The 16,386-nt window shown below is 45.2% G+C and overlaps 1 long non-coding RNA gene across 1 annotated transcript; it reads right to left on the reverse strand.

The window, feature by feature from the left end:
* Positions 1–283: 283 nt before the first annotated feature.
* LOC139361665 (uncharacterized) lies at positions 284–1,963 on the reverse strand. The gene is made up of 2 exons (XR_011619247.1): positions 588–1,963; positions 284–462 (listed from the first exon to the last, which is right to left on the reverse strand). It is a non-coding gene; the product is annotated as an uncharacterized lncRNA (long non-coding RNA).
* Positions 1,964–16,386: the final 14,423 nt, after the last annotated feature.

Below are 16,386 nucleotides of genomic sequence, written 5' to 3' on the forward strand. Positions count from 1 at the left end.
GGAAAGGATGGATGGGCAGAGAGCCTTGGCTGTTTAGGGCAGTGAGACCACTGTGAGCGATTTCACAATGGTGGACCCACGACAGTGTGCAGATGCCCACACCCATTGAATGCAGACCACAAAAAGGTATTAATTACATAAGCCATAAACTTTCATAATGAAATAAATGTTTTTTAAAAGAAGATAGTGTTGTTCAGTTACTGTCTACTTTCTGAAATGGAGATGGTGGAGCGCTTCCATGGTTGTGAGGATAAAAATAGATTAGAGAATGTAATAACTAAAATAGGTGTATAAACATTGTTAAACTATTTTATTCTCATTTTAAAAACATGCCTTAAATATATTTGTTATGCTTTACAATTGAGCAAGTAGTGCAAACACATTAATATAATTCTCCTCTAGCTCCACTGAGAAGCCAGGACTGCAGGCCTTCAGTGCAGGACTGCACAGCTCCACCTGCACCTGCCAAATGCAACAACCTCTTTCAGTGTCATTAAAATATTTCAATAGGAGGATTGAGTTTAGATCCAACCTGTGTTTTCTCCCCTGGAAAACAAAGGTTTTTTTGAAACAAAGAAGGTCTTTACCGTCTTCATCCGAAATGCTGAGGCATCTGCAATGTCTGCTGTAAGTGACACCAGGCTCTCCTCTGAAATCTAGCAATGGGAAAATAGACTGTAGATTCTGCTTTCAGAAAGGTGGGAATCAGAACTAAGTCAAAATGCCATGTCCTCATTCATAAACATCTTATTTTACAAATTCCACAGGTTTAGTTATTTTGGGATTAATATGGGCCTATATTAAAGTGCATTTATTAATTTAGCATGAATTGTTCAAATGCATTCTGGATCCTGAGCTGACATCCAGCAATGCTGAGTGTGTGCCTGTGTGAGTCACCAGCAATGAAGAGCCTCAGGTTATTGTATTTATAAAATGAAGGGGTTTAGGCTTGCTCTGATTTTTTAAAAACCATTTTTAACAGTAAAAACTGTTTTTCTTGCTATATAAAAATGTACAAGAAAAACTCAAACATTACAAATGATAAATTATAATTTTATTAATATAAATATTTTTGTGAGCTCAATTTATATGACTTAGTTATTATAAAAGAAATGAGCAAGGCCAGGCGCGGTGGCTCAAGCCTGTAATCCTAGCACTTTGGGAGGCCAAGACGGGCGGATCACGAGGTCAGGAGATCGAGACCATCCTGGCTAACACGGTGAAACCCCGTCTCTACTAAAAAAATACAAAAAAACCAGCCGGACGAGGTGGCGGGCGCCTGTAGTCCCAGCTACTCGGGAGGCTGAGGTAGGGGAATGGCGTGAACCCGGGAGGTCCAGAAACACCGTTTTTACATTGCCATAGCTAATGTTAACATCTCCTAGAATAAAGGGGGGAGTCACCACCAAGGGTCAGTTCTGGAGTGAGGGCATTATTCTTTTTGCATATAATGCAGTGACTCCACATTGCACCAGTGGCTTGGTCAAAAAAGACAAAATTTCTGGGGAATTAGTGTTGATTATTTTTAGATATCATAATCTTGGCTTTATGGACACCTTATATTAAACAGATCTCACTTGCCAAATGCCACAGGATGCAGGCCAACAGACAGGCTCCGAGGGCTCTTGTGAGCTGGAACTGCCATATAAGCAGAACCACAAGAGAGATGGAACACTGCCCATATCCAACACAGCATAGCCACCCTGAAAGCCTCACCCTTTCTTTTAGAAATGTGTTTAGATTTTATACACTTTTGCTAGATTTTGTTATGTAAGATTTATGTATTGAAAGGTCTTAAAGATTTTTAAATGTTGAGTAAAATGTTCACGAGTATAGTTTATATATATAGATGTATATGAAACAAACCTGTCATATAATTTATTTTCTTTAAAAACAAGGCACTGGCTGGGTACAGTGGCTCACGCCTGTAATCCCAGCCCTTTGGGAGGCTGGGACGGGCAAATCACGAGGTCAGGAGTTTGAGACCAACCTGGCCAACATGGTGAAACTCGGTCTCTACTAAAAATACAAAAAATTAGCTGGGCATAGTGGCAGGCACCTGTAATTTCAGTTACTTTGGAGGCTAAGGCAGGAGAATCACTTGAACTCGGGAGGTGGAGGTAGCAGTGAGCCAAGATCATGCCACAGCACTTCAGCCTGGGTGACAGAGTGAGACTCCATCTCAAAACAAAAAACAAAAAACAAGACCCTTATACAAATTACCCTTGGAACTTTTATTTAGAATTTAAGGTTATTTGGGGTTTAGTGTCATGTAAACAAAATTCTCCAATTGCTAGGGTCCTCTTGGGGTGCTGCATTCCTGTAAGACATGATCATGCCAGAAAAACAGACCCTTCTCCACTTAGGAACTCAAATGCCAAGGGTGATGCCAGATCAACTTTCATTACTGAGTCATATATTCCTAAATTCAGTGTATCATAGAAAAACAGACGTACCCTTAACAGTTTAACCTGACAAGTTCTGAAATACTTCCGTTGCAATAAAAGTTGTGAAAAGGCTATCTTGCTAGAGATCTCTGACTCAGAGAAGAAAGTGAAGGCTGGGCACGGTGGCTCATGCCTGTAATCCCAGCACTTTGGGAGGCGGAGGCAGGTGGATTACTTGATGTCAGGAGTTCGAGAGAAACCTGGGAAACATGGTGAAACCCTGTCGCTACCAAAAATAAAAAAATTAGCTGGGCATGGTGGTGGGTGCCTATAACCCCAGCTACTCAGGACGCTGAGGCAAGAGAACGGCTTGAACCCTAACCCGAACACGAACCCTAACCCTAAACCTAACCCAAAACAGAACCCGAACCCTAACTCGAATCTTAATCCTAACATGGAACCAAACCCTAACCCTAACCCAACCCCAACCCTAACCCCTAACCCGACCCCGACTCCGAAACTGACCCTGACCCTAACCCCTAACCTCTAACCCTCTAACCCTCACCCTCACCCTCGCCCTCGCCCTAGCCCTAAAACCCTAACCCTAAAATCCTAACCCTAACCCTTGGGTGGAGAGAACCTCTGCGCGCAGGATTCAGAGGGGATTTCGGTTTCCCGTTTTCCACACTGAACCATTCTAAGTAGTCTCTGACCTTCGTTATTCAGGGCTAGAAACAGAAAGTATTTTATTCACTGTGGATGCGGCCCCGAGTTGTCCCAAAGCGAGGCGGTGCCGCCAACGTCTGTGCTGAGCACAACGCAGCTCCGCCCTCGCGGTGCCCCCACGCCAGGGTCTGGGCAGGGTAGAACGCTGTTCTGTCTTCACGGTACCCCCGAGGTCTGTGCAGAGGAGAACACAGCTCCGCCCTCGCGATGCTCTCAGTGTCTGGGCTGAGGAGAATTCAGCTCCGCCCTCACAAACGTACAGCACCGGCGCTGGCGCAGAGTCGCACGCCAGGCGCGGGCGCAGGCCGACGCAGGCGCAGAGTCAGAGGCAGGCAAGGCGCAGGCACAGAGTCGCACGCCAGGCGCGGCGCAGGCTGGCGCAGGCGCAGAGTCGCAGGCTGGCGCGGCGCAGGCCCAGAGTCGCGCGCCAGGCGCGGCGCAGGCCGGCGCAGAGTCGCAGGCCAGCGCGGCGCAAGGGCAGAGTCGCACGCCTGCGCGGTGTGGGGGTGGGGGGAGGGTCGCGGCGCAGGCGCAGAGACGCATGCTGCGAGGGGAGCGGCGGAGACGGGCGAAACATCAGTAATCTGAAAAGCCGGGCTCCGGTGACCTCTGCTTGCAGCCGCGCACTACAGGGCCCCCTTACTCACAGTGCTGTGCCAGTGCGCCCCTTGCTGGCGACTACAGCAACTGCAGGGCCCTCTTTCTTGCAGTGGTGGCCAGCGCCCCCTGCTGGCGCCGGGGCACTGCAGGGCCCTCTTGCTCGCAGTATAGTGATGGCACGCCACCTGCTGGCAGTTGGGGACGTTGCAGGGCTCTCTTGCTCACAGTGTAGTGGGAGCACTCCCGATGCTGGCAGCTAGGGACACTGCCCGGCCCTCTTGCTCCAAGTGAAGTGGCGGCTGGCTCCCCAGCTGCCAGCTGGGGACACTGCCGGGCCCTCTTGCTTGCCTTGTAGTGGGGGCACGCCCCCTTCTGGCCGCTGGGGGTACTACAGGATCCTCTTGCTCAGTGTGGTGGCAGCACGCCCCCTGCTGCCAACCAGGACGCTGCAGGGTCCTCTTGCTCATAGTGTGGTGTCCGTGCGCCACCTGCTGGCAGCTAAGTACACTGCAGGATCCACTTGCTCACAATGTAGTCGTCGTACGCCCCCTGCTGGCAGCTGGGGACGCTGCCGGGCCCTCTTGCTGGCAGTGTCGTCGCAGCACAACACCTGCAGGCAGATGGGGACTATGCAGGGCCCTCTTGCTCCAGGTGTGATGGCTGGCGCCCCCTACTGGCCACCTTCTGCACCACTTAACGTTGGAGCGCCAGTTATTAAGCGCCTTCAGTTCTGGAAATTCAAACTGAAACGGAGCTATTACTGGGGAGAGCTGATGTCCCGGTTCTTGTCTAACTTGGAAGAAGTATTTTCACCAAGAGGCAGTACAAAGATGGCAGATAACTTCACTGAAAAAAATACAGTGTGAAGAGCTTATTGTAGAAAAATAGGAAGGAGTAGGCTGATCGTGCAGGAAAGCAGCCTAAGAGTCCTGTGCAGGGAATTTTATTTTGGACTTCTTCACATTCCTGCCTCTGTCTCAAGTCTCCACCTGTTTTATTTGTCTGGATTTCCTGCTACTGCCTTGGGTCCCCAACTTGCCCCACTTAGGCTTGTGGGACCTCCTCACTGTTGATTGAGGCACATGTGTGGTGATCAATCCGAACTCACTCTGGCACCAGGCTCCTTCCCGCCATCCCAGGCAGGCTGACAGCAGTCACATTTGCATCTACTGTGCCTATCTCTTTTGAATGTCCTTCTCTGCCCTAATCTGTACTTATGGTGCCAGGTTTCTTTTAAGAATGTCCCCTTTGTCCTTATCAGCATGTAGCCAGCAGTATTGTGACATTATTACTGCAGAGTGAATGATGACTGGGGCATCTTAAGAGGAGTTGTAGGGTGTTTCTTTATGCATAGGTACCTCTTCTCCCTCCAACCCACAATTGACAAGTGCCCATCCACTCCAGCATTAGAGATGCCACTAATATGTGAATTTTCGGTGGTCCCTCTAGGTGAGCCTTCCCAGACTTTCCCTATTCCAGGAGCTCCCCCTCCTGTTCATGTCTAGCTATCTATGTGCTCTAACAGAGCCCACTATCCTGTGTCTTTCCCAAAAATAGTGAGGGAAAGATTAATGGGAAACCATAGGAAATGATATGCATGTAGATGAAAACTTTACAACTTACACAAATAATCACTCAAAATCATCCTTATACTAAAAATGCAAAACTATACAATTTCTAGAAGAAACTATGGAAGAAAAGCTATGTGCCTTTGGATTTGGTAATGAATTTTAACAAATGACACAAAAGGTTTATATACACAGAAGAAATGACAATGTGGATTTGTTAATATTTAGTTTATACTCTGGGAAAGACCTTGTTAAGGGAACAAAAAGACAAGCCACATATTGAAAAAAAAATTTGCAAAATACAGATCTGAGAAAGAATTTGTATTCAAAATACATACAAAATTCTTAAAACTAAACAGTAAGTTAAACAGCCCAATTAAAAATGCACACAGATCTGGACACCTCACCAAAGACGATCTACAGATGGTAAGTAAACATACAAAAAGATGCTCAACATAGTAGATAACTGAAAACCACAATGAGATAGCACAGTTGGTCTGTATCTGTTAGAACTGCTAAACTCTAAAAAAATGACAAATTGCTGGAGGAAAAACAAGAACTCTTTTCATTGCTGGTAGAAGACAGTGTGTAAGACCAGAATATGCCACCCAAAAATATGTCCCTTTTGGCATAAGAATTATTCTGAGCTGATTACTTTGAAAAAATGCTAAAAAAGGAAGTTCTGAAAACAGAGAAGTTACCCTTGTGTAAGGAAAATTTACATCTATAAAGGAAATCCCCGTTTAAAAGATCTCTCTCTCTCTCTCTCTCTCAGCACTAACCAAGAAGAGGATAACTAAATCATTAAAAGAGTCTTATCAACAGAGAACGCATGGAGTTAAGTCTGTATAAGAAAACTTACCCTTGTCTACTGTGCTTTTGCTTGCTATGTCCCCACTACTGAGCCTCAAATCTTCTTTCTTTAAGTTGAAGATAGCATTTACACTTGAATTGAAAGCCACCTACTGGGGATTTACTCATTTTTCCCTAAGTATCTCCCATGTATCCATAAGGTATACATGTTTTTAAACTCATCTACTTTTTTCTCATTTTAATCTGTAATTTGTTACAGAGGGTCCCATCTAAGAATTCCGTAAAGGTAGAGAGAAAATTATTTTTCCTCCCCTATTACTAGTTGGGCAGTTTTTCCCAAAGCTAAACAAGTCTCACCTTACAATCCAAAAATCATATTCGTAAGTATTTTGACCGCTACTTTGATATTATTTCCAAACAAAAGCTACCATGCAATTATGTACAGAAGCTCTATTCATAATGACCAAAGGAAAAAAAGGAATCAGAAAGTCTTACAACAGATGACTGTGTGGGAACCCACTCAGACATCAAGAGTTGTTATAGGGGCCAGGCACGGTGGCTCGCTCTTGTAATCCCAGCACTTTGGGAGGCTGAGGCAGGTGGATCACAAGGTCAGGAGATCAAGACCATACTGGCTAACACTGTGGAACCCTGTCTCTACTAAAAAAAATACAAAAAAAATTAGCTGGATGTAGTGGTGAGCAGCTGTAGCCCCAGTTACTCGGGAGGCTGAGGCAGGAGAATGGCATAAATCTGGGAGGCGGAGCTTGCAGTGAGCCAAGATCGCACCACTGCACTCCAGCCTGGGTGACAGAGAGAGACTACATCTCAAGGAAAAAAAAAAAAAACTTGTTTGTTTTATATTTAATAGTGATAACTCTGAAGACATAGTTGTTTTATTACACAAAAAATATTAAATTTATTTTATTTAAGTTTTTTTTTTTTTTTTTTTTTTTTTGAGACGGAGTCTCACGCTGTTGCCCAGGCTGGAGTGCAGTGGCGCGATCTCGGCTCACTGCAAGCTCCGCCCCCCGGGTTCCCGCCATTCTCCTGCCTCAGCCTCCTGAGTAGCTGGGACTACAGGCGCCCGCCACCGCGCCCGGCTAATTTTTTTTTTTTTGTATTTTTTTTTTTTTTTTTTTTTTTTTTTTTTTTTTTTTAGTAGAGACGGGGTTTCACTGTGGTCTCCATCTCCTGACCTTGTGATCCGCCCGCCTCGGCCTCCCAAAGTGCTGGGATTACAGGCTTGAGCCACCGCGCCCGGCCTTTATTTTATTTAAGTTTTATCCAAATCACATTAACCTGAAAAACATTTGGATCAGTTCCTATATTTCTAGGAGTTTGGGAATATTTATTTATGAATGATTTTTTTTTCCAAGCCAAGTTAGAATAGAGCACTTTTAGAGGATTTTATAAATGAAATTTGCAATGCTATCCAGAGTTAAGAAAAATCAAATATACAAAACATACATTAATAGACATACAAACACAAATAGAGATCTCATAGCTTTCATCCTGAAATTTTAGCCACGAATCAGGCATAAATATTCTGATGGTTAATTTTAGATGTCTGCTTCATTGGATTAAGAGATACTAACATAGCTGGTAAAGCACAGTTTCTGGGCATAAGTGTGAGGGTGTTTCTGGAAGACACTGAGATAAGGAAGATCCACTCTGACCCAATGTGGATGGGCACTGATATGGTTTGACTGTGTCCCCACCCAGATCTCATCTTGAATTGTAGCTCCTATAATCCTTACATGTTGTGGGAGGGACCCACTGGGGGACGATTGAATCATGGTGGTGGTTACTGCCATGCTGTTCTTATGATCTGATGGTTTTATAAGGGGCTTTTCCCTTTTGACTTAGCACTTCTTGCTGCTGCCATGTGAAGAAAGACATCTTTGCTTCCCCTTCCATCATGATTGTGAGGCCCATCCAGCCATGTGGAACTGTCAGCCCATTAAACCTCTTTGTTCTTTATAAATTGCTCAGCCTCAGGTACTTCTTCATAGCAGTACAAAAATGGACTAATAAAGGCACCATCCAATTGCTTGAGAGCCCAGATAGAACAAAAAGGAAGAGGAAAGGTGAATTATCTCCTTCTGAAGCTGAAACATCCTTCTCTTGTCTTTGACATCAGAACTTCAGGGTCTCAGGCCTTTGGCCTCAGAATGAGAGTTACACCATTGGCTGAACTGATTCTGAGCCCTTTGGACATGGACTGAGCAATGCTACCAGCTTTCCTAGTTCCCCAACTTGGAGACAGCCTATTGTGGACTTTCTCAGCCTCAATAATTATGTGAACCAGTTTCCCTAATGAATCTTTTCTCATCTGTCTATCTACATAAATCCGACGGATTGTGCCTTTCTGGGGAACCCTGACTAATGTGATTATAATAATACAAAATTCACCAGCTTATATAGAGGACTTGGGTTTTGTCTTTACCCCATTTTATATTTGTATTATAACTGTGTTTCCGGAAAAAATGGAACAAGTTTTTATCTTCTTCATATGAGGGCTAAAGCTTTTTTCTCACCAATATTTTTGGAGATTTTTTACGATTTTCAAGATTTTTCTTTTGACCCTAACCCCTGAACCAAACCCTCACCCCTACTGCTAAACCCTAACCCTAACCCCTACCACTAAACCCTAACCCTAACCCTAAACCTAAACCCTAACCCTAAACCCTAACCCTAACTCTAGCCCTAAACTTAACAGAACCCCAACCCAAACCCTAAATCCAACCCCAAACCCAACCACAACCCTAATGCTAACACTAACCCAACCCCATCTCTAAAACCATAACCCTAAAATCCTAACAACCCTAAATCTAACAACCCTAACCCTAACAACACTAACAAACCTAATGTTAGCAACCCTAAACCTAACAACTGTAACCCTGACCCCTGACCGTAACCCTTTGTATAAATATCAAGTGATCTTGAATAGACAAAACACTCCTGAAAACGAAAAGCCCACTTAGTGGCTCACATTTCTCATTGTCAAATATTACTGCAAAGGAATAGTAATCAAGACAACATAATACTGGCATAAGGAGACAAATATAAATCAATGGAACTGAATGTCCAGTCCAGAAATAAAACTATACCTCTACAGCAAACTGAGTTTTGACACGAGCCAAGACCACTAAACTCAACAAACGCTGCTAGCATCTGACTACCTAGAGTCAGAGGTAACAAACTGTACACTTACCTCACCACACAGAAAAAGTAACTAAAAATGGTTCAAAGCCCTACATATAAGAGTTACAAATAGAAACTCTAGAAGAAAACAGGGATATATCTTCATGACCTTGGATTTGGCAAAGGTGTTACAGATCTGAAACCAAAAGCACTAGCCACAAAAGAAATAATTTCCTCAAAATTAACAACTATGCATCAGAAGACATTATCAAGTAAGTTGGCTGTGCACTGTGGTTCACGCCTGCAATCCGAGCACTTTGGGAGGCAGAGGCAGGAGGATCACTTGAGTCCAGGAGTTCAAGACCAGCCAGGATGACAGAGCAAAACCCCATCTCTACTAATAGTACAAAAATTAGCCAGGAATGGTTGCACACAGCTGCAGTCCCAGCTACTAGGGAGACTGAGGTGGAAGGACTGCTTGACTCCAGAACGTAGAGGTTGTAGTAAGCTGAGATCACACCACTACACTTCAATCTGGGCAACAGTGCAAGACCCTATCTTAAAAAAAAAAAGAATGGGTATGATGGCTCACGCCTATAATCCCAGCAATTTGGGAGACTGAGGCAGATGGAACACTTGAGGTCAGGAGTTGGAGACCAGCCTGGCCAACATGTCGAAACCTTGTCTCTACTAAAAATACAAAAATTAGGGCCGGGAGCGGTGGCTCACACCTGTAATTCCAGCTCTTCTGGAGGCTGAGGCAGAAGGATTAACTGAGGACGGGAGTTCAAGACCAGCCTGACCAAGAAAAGCAAACCCCATCTCGACTTATAATACAAAATGAGCTGGGCGTAGTGGCACATGCCTGTAATCCCAGCTACTCGGGAGGCTGAGGCAGAAGAATCATTTGAACCCAGGAGGCGGAGGTTGTGGTGAGCCAAGAGTGCACCACTGCACTCCAGCCTGGGGAACAAAGCAAGATTCGGTCTCCAAAAAAAAAAAAAAAAAAAGAAAGTGAAAAGACAACCCACAGAAAACAAGAAAATATCTGCGCATTATATATCCAACAACAGTCTGTGGACTACAGTATATAAAAAATTTGTATAACTCAACCACAAGGACAACCAAATTACAAATGGAGACAGAGTTGAACACACACTTTGCCAAAAAGACATGCAAATGAAAAACAAGCACATGAAAAGATGATCAATATCATTATCATTATGGCCATCCAAACTGAAACCACAACCAAATACTCTTTCACACACACTAGAAAGGCTACAATCCAACAAATGTAAAGTAACAAGTGTTGGCAAGGTTGGAGAGAAATCAAAACCATTAAATACTATATGTAGAATATAAAATGGTGCAGCCTATTTGTAACATAGTTTGTTATGTCCTCACAAAGTTAAAAACACAATGGGCATGGTGGCTCATGCCTGTAATCTCAGCACTTTGGGAGGCTGAAACAGGCAGATCACTTGAGGGCAGGAGTTCAAGACCAGCAGAAGGACATAACAAAACCCCGTCTCTACTAAAAATACAAAAATTAGCCAGGCATGGTGCCACACACCTGTAGTCCCAGCTACTAGGGAGGCTGAGGCGGGAGGACCACTTGAGCCAAGAATGTGGAGGTTGCAGTAAGCCGAGGCAGCACCACTACTCCAGCCTGGGCAACAGCGCAAGACCCTGTCTCAAAAATAAAATAAATAAATAAATAAATAAATAAATAAAGGCCGGGCATGGTGTCTCAATCCTGTAATCCCAGCACTTTGGGAGGCAGAGGCAGGCGGATCATCTGAGATCATGAGTTTGAGAACAGTATGACCAACATGGAGAAACCCCACCTCCACCAAAAACACAAAAATTAGCCAGACATGGTGTCCCATGCCTGTAATCGCAGCTACTCGCATGAACCCAGGAGGCAGAGGTTATGATGAGCCAAGAGTGCACTACTGCACTCCAGCCTGGGAAACAGAGCAAGACTTGGTCTCCTAAAAAAAAAAAAAAAAAAAAAAAAGAGGAAGAGAAAAGACAACCCACAGAAAAGAAGAAAACATTTGCCCATTATATGTCCAACAACGGTCTGTTAACTACAATATATATAAAATTTATATAACTCAGCAACAAGAACAACCAAATTACAAATGGAGAAAGAGTTGAACACACACTTTGCCAAAAAGACATGCAAATGGCAAAGAAGCACATGAAAAGATGATCAATATCATTATCATTATGGCCATCCAAACTTGAAACCACAACCAGATATTCCTTCTCTCACACTAGAAAGGCTATAATCCAATAAATGTAAAATAACAAGGGTTGGCAAAGTCGGAGAAAAATCACAACCATTAAATACGGTATGCGGAATATAAAATGGTGCAGCCTATTTGTAACAGAGTTTGGTATTTCATCAAAAAGTTAAAAATAGGCCCGGCAAGGTGGCTCATGCCTGTAATCCCAGCACTTTGGGAGGCTGAAGCAGGTGGATCACTTGAGTCCAGGAGTTCAAGACCAGTCAGGATGACATGGCAAAACCCCGTCTCTACTAATACAAAAATTAGCTGGACATGGTGGCACACAGCTGCAGTCCCAGGTACTAGGGAGGCTGAGGTGGGAGGACTGCTTGAGCCCAGAATGTGGAGGTTGCAGTAAGCTGAGATCGCACCACTACACTCCAGCCTGGGCAACAGTGCAAGACCCTGTCTCAAAAAAAAAAAAAAAAAAAAAAAAGAAAGGGCCAGGTATGATGGCTCACACCTGTAATCCCAGCACTTTGGGTGGCTAAGGCAGGCGGGGCACTTCAGGTTGGGATTCGAGACTAGCCTGACCAACATGGACTAACCCCATCTCTACTGAAAATACAAAATTGGCTGGGCTTGGTGGTGCATGCCTGTAATCTCAGCTACTCGGGAGGCCTAGGCAGGAGAATCGCTTGAACCTGGGAAGCAGAGGTTACAGTGAGCCAAGATGGCACCATCGCACTCTAGCCTTGGCAACAAAAGCAAAACTCTGCCTCCAAAAAAAAAAAAAAAAAAAAATACATATATATATATATATATATATATATATATATATATACACACACACACACACACACACACACACACACACACACACACAAATTAGCCAGTGTGGTGGCACACACCTGTAACCCCAGCTACTCAGGAAGCTGAGGCAGGAGAATTGCTTGAACCCAGGCGACAGAGGTTGCAGTGAGCCGATATCAGGCTACTTCACTCCAGCCTAGGTGACAGAGCAAGACTCGTCTCAAAAAAGAAAATACATGGGAGGAAATGGTATATCCTGAAATGAGGACTTTCATTCTGGACTAGGGTTTCCAACGAAGGTGACAGTTTATCCTTCAGTCTCCACAGGCCAAGAATTTGCCATCCAGCAAGAGGCAACAGAGGAAGCCCCCCAAGTCCCATGCCAGAACTATGACATTATTACATTCCATTTCAACACTTAAATATTAATAATTCATCCGCTTAAATATCTACACTTACTTTACCAATTTTCCATTGTATTGATGAAGAGGTTTCCAAATTTCATATAGGTCGTCATGATGTGGACAGGACTTTTTGATAACTATACCAAATGACTATATAAAATATAAGCGTTAAGGCCAGGTGTGGTGGCTTACGCTTGTAATCCCAGCACTTTGGGAGGCCGAGGCGGGCGGATCACGAGGTCAGGAGATCGAGACCATCCTGGCAAACTTGGTGAAACCCCGTGTCTACTAAAAATACAAAAAAATTAGCCGGACGTGGTGGTGGGCGCCTGTAGTCCCAGCTTCTCGGGAGGCTGAGGCAGAAGAATGGCGTGAACCTGGGAAGTGGCAGAGCTTGCAGTGAGCAGAAATAGTGCCACTGCACTCCAGCCTGGGCAACAGAGTGAGACTCTGTCTCAAAAAAAAAAAAAAAAAAAAAAAAAAGAAAGAAAGAAAGAAAAAGAAAAGAAAAATATAAGTGTTTAAACGTAAAATACCTTGCAACTGCTAACACAGGGCTAGAGAATATAGCAAGGTAATAGTCTGTCCAGCAAATTCTTCTGAAAAAAAAATTTTTTTTTGAAACAGAGTCTCACTCAGTCAACCAGGCTGTAATGCAGTGCCACGATTTCAGCTCAATACAACCTCCACCTTCCAGGTTCAAGCGATTCTCCTGCCTCAGCCTCCCAAGTAGCCAAGACTACAGGTGTGTGCCACCACACCAGGCTAATTTTTGTATTTTTAGTAGAGACGGGATTTCACCAACTTGTCCAGGCTGGTCTCGAACTCCTGACCTCAGGTGATCCGCCCACCTCAGTCTCCCAAAGTGCTGGGATTACAGGAGTGAGCCACTGCGCCCAGTCTTCTTCTGCAATTTCGACAATCAACTGTGCGATTTGCCTTTCCTTCAGCACCGAGATTTTATTTTTCTTTCCTAATTATTTCAAACATGAATTTTGGTTCCAGGGAACTAGTATTTCCTTAATTTATAAATTGAGGGTGGCTGAGCATGGTGGCTCATGCCTGTAATCCCAGCACTTTAGGAGGCCAAGGCAGGCAGATCACTGGAGGTCAGGAGTTCAAGACCAGCCTTGCCAACATGGTGAAACCCTGTCTCCACTACAAATGCAAAAATTAGCCAGCTGTGGTGGCAGGTGCGTGTAGTCCCAGCTACTAAGGAGACTGAGGCATGAGAATCGCTTGAACCCAGGAGGTGGAGGTTGTGGTGAGCCAAGATCATGCCACTGCACTCCAGCCTGGGTAACACAGGGGGACTCCATCTCCAAAAAAAAAAAAAAAAAAAGAGGGTCATCTCACAGATGATCTAATAAATAATGCTTTCTCTTTAGAAATTCACATTATTAACTTTTCTACTTTTAGATATCGTAACTGCTGTGACTTGAAGGACTTATCTCAACAAAGCCTTAAAAAACTAGGGTGGGCAGTGGGTGAATGGGTTGGGGGAACCCACACAAAATCTCCAAGACACCTGGAAGCCCATGTCCCCATGAGAGGGACTGCAGGCAGCTGTAGCAGACTGGATGGGAGAGGACAGTAGGCAGGAGAACTCAGGGTCTGGAGGCCATGGTTCTAAGGCCAGAGGAAATCATTGACAAACTTAAATCCAGAGCTTGACAGGATGAAATTTGTGATTGTAAATGAATATTTGCCATTACCAAGTGAGATCGCCAGTGGTTAGTTGCTCCTCCATGTGGGCCACAGTGAGGAGAACGTGGCATCAGGCCAGGGTGTTCCTACCAGGAATGCAGGATCTGCACCTGTTTAGGACGAAACGCTGGGCAGACCCAGCTTAGAGTCATCTCTGCTCTTTACATCTGTCAAGGCTGTGAAAACTGAGAGTCGCCCAGATGCGGTGGTTCACACCTGTAATCCCAGCACTCTGGGATGCTGAGGCGAGTGGATCACCTGAGGTCAGGAGTTAAAGACCAGCCTGGCCAACATGGTGAAATCACATCTTTACTAAAAATACAAAAAATTAGCCGGGCGTGGTGGTAGATGCCTGTAATTACAGCTACTCCAGAAGCTGAGGCAGGAGAATCTCTTGGAACAAGGGAGGCGGAGGTTGCAATGAGCCAAGATGGCACCACTGCATGCCAGCCTGGATGACAGAGTGAGTCTCTGTCTTAAAAAAAAACCCAGAAAACTGAGTCTCATGAACAGTTCCCGAAAAAGAAATTGGGCCCACATGAAAACACATTTTTCTCCCAGCTGGGGCAGGCAATGAAGTGAAATAGGTCTGCGGACTGGACTTTCACATAGAGACCGTATATTTCCTAATTTGGGGGTTATGTGGGGATCATCTGGAGGACTGTTCCTGCTTTTGGTGAAACACAGGGAGGTATTCTTTGTGAAGCTGCAAATCTGGCACAGCAATAACGACTGGGGAATTGGAGAGAAAAGAGAAGGCATACTAACTGCTGTTGCAAGTTTCCCAGAAGTATGACATTATTGGGAAGTAAACTGCTTCTTAAATCAACTGTGTCAATACCACGTCAGTAAGGCACAGACAACAACATGAAGTTTCATGACAGGCCAAATCTAGCCCAAACCCAGTCCGGCAGAGGTTGTCAACCCAGCGCCCCAGCAAGAGCCAGAGGGTCCCATCCTGGGAGCTGCAGACGCTCTCCTGTGGGCTGCAAAGGCCATGGCCGCATCCTGGACAGGACGTAAGCTCTCAGGGATACATGCATGTTCCTGGGGTTATATGAGTGTGACGGGTGTGGCATTAGTCTGACGGTGTCACGGGCATTCCAGTGGTTACGTGTGTGCTCGGAGGGACAGATGCGTGTTCCGGGGGTTATATAAGTGTGACAGGTGTGGCGTTAGGCACACGATTTCATCCCCGCATTCTGGGCGTTACGTGCACTCTGAGGGACACATCCGCATTCCTAGGGTCGGATCTGGACAGCAGCTGTCACGTTACCCTGACGGTGTGATCTCTGTATACAACGGGTGCTAACACCAGCATCAGAGATGGAGTGTTATTAGTACTACGGGGGTTATTATCACTGTGGTGGGTGTTCCAGTTGCTTTCCTGAGGCTACATTTCTGTTCCGAGACCGTGGCTTGGCTCCGTGGCCGCCTCGCCTTGGGTGCAGAGAACGAACCTCAAGTGTGCTGGATTCACAGGGGCTTTTGGTTTCTAATTTTCCACAGGAAGGGTCTCTGCCCCTCAGCTGACAAGCCTGAAAAAGGAAGGATTTTATTCACCACGGACGCGAGCTCGAGGTGTCCCAAAGCGAGGGGCGTATCCCAGTATGTGCTGAGGAGAACGCGACTCCCGCTCTCGCAGGACTCAGGCGAGGAGGTAGCACGCGGCCGCCTCAGGGCTCAGAAAAGCCGGGCTCGCGCGCACTCTGCTGGCGGCCAGGGGCACTGCAGCGCCCTAGAGCTCACTGCGCTGTCGGCAGCCCCGTGCCCGCTGCTACCCATCCCGCTGCACCACTTAAAGACAGCATGGAGTGTTTGGCGCTATCGTTCTAGAAATGCAAACTGACACAGAGCCCACTAGCCCGTGAATTTCTAAAAATGCAGAAGGCACAATTAATTGGAAACCATAGGAAATAAAATCAACATGAATGCACATTTTACAACTTATGCAAAAATTTACTCAACATAGTCCTCAGACTTA

The sequence above is a fragment of the Macaca nemestrina genome, unplaced genomic scaffold, assembly GCF_043159975.1.
Source record: "Macaca nemestrina isolate mMacNem1 unplaced genomic scaffold, mMacNem.hap1 Scaffold_92, whole genome shotgun sequence".
Lineage (NCBI taxonomy): Eukaryota > Metazoa > Chordata > Mammalia > Primates > Cercopithecidae > Macaca > Macaca nemestrina.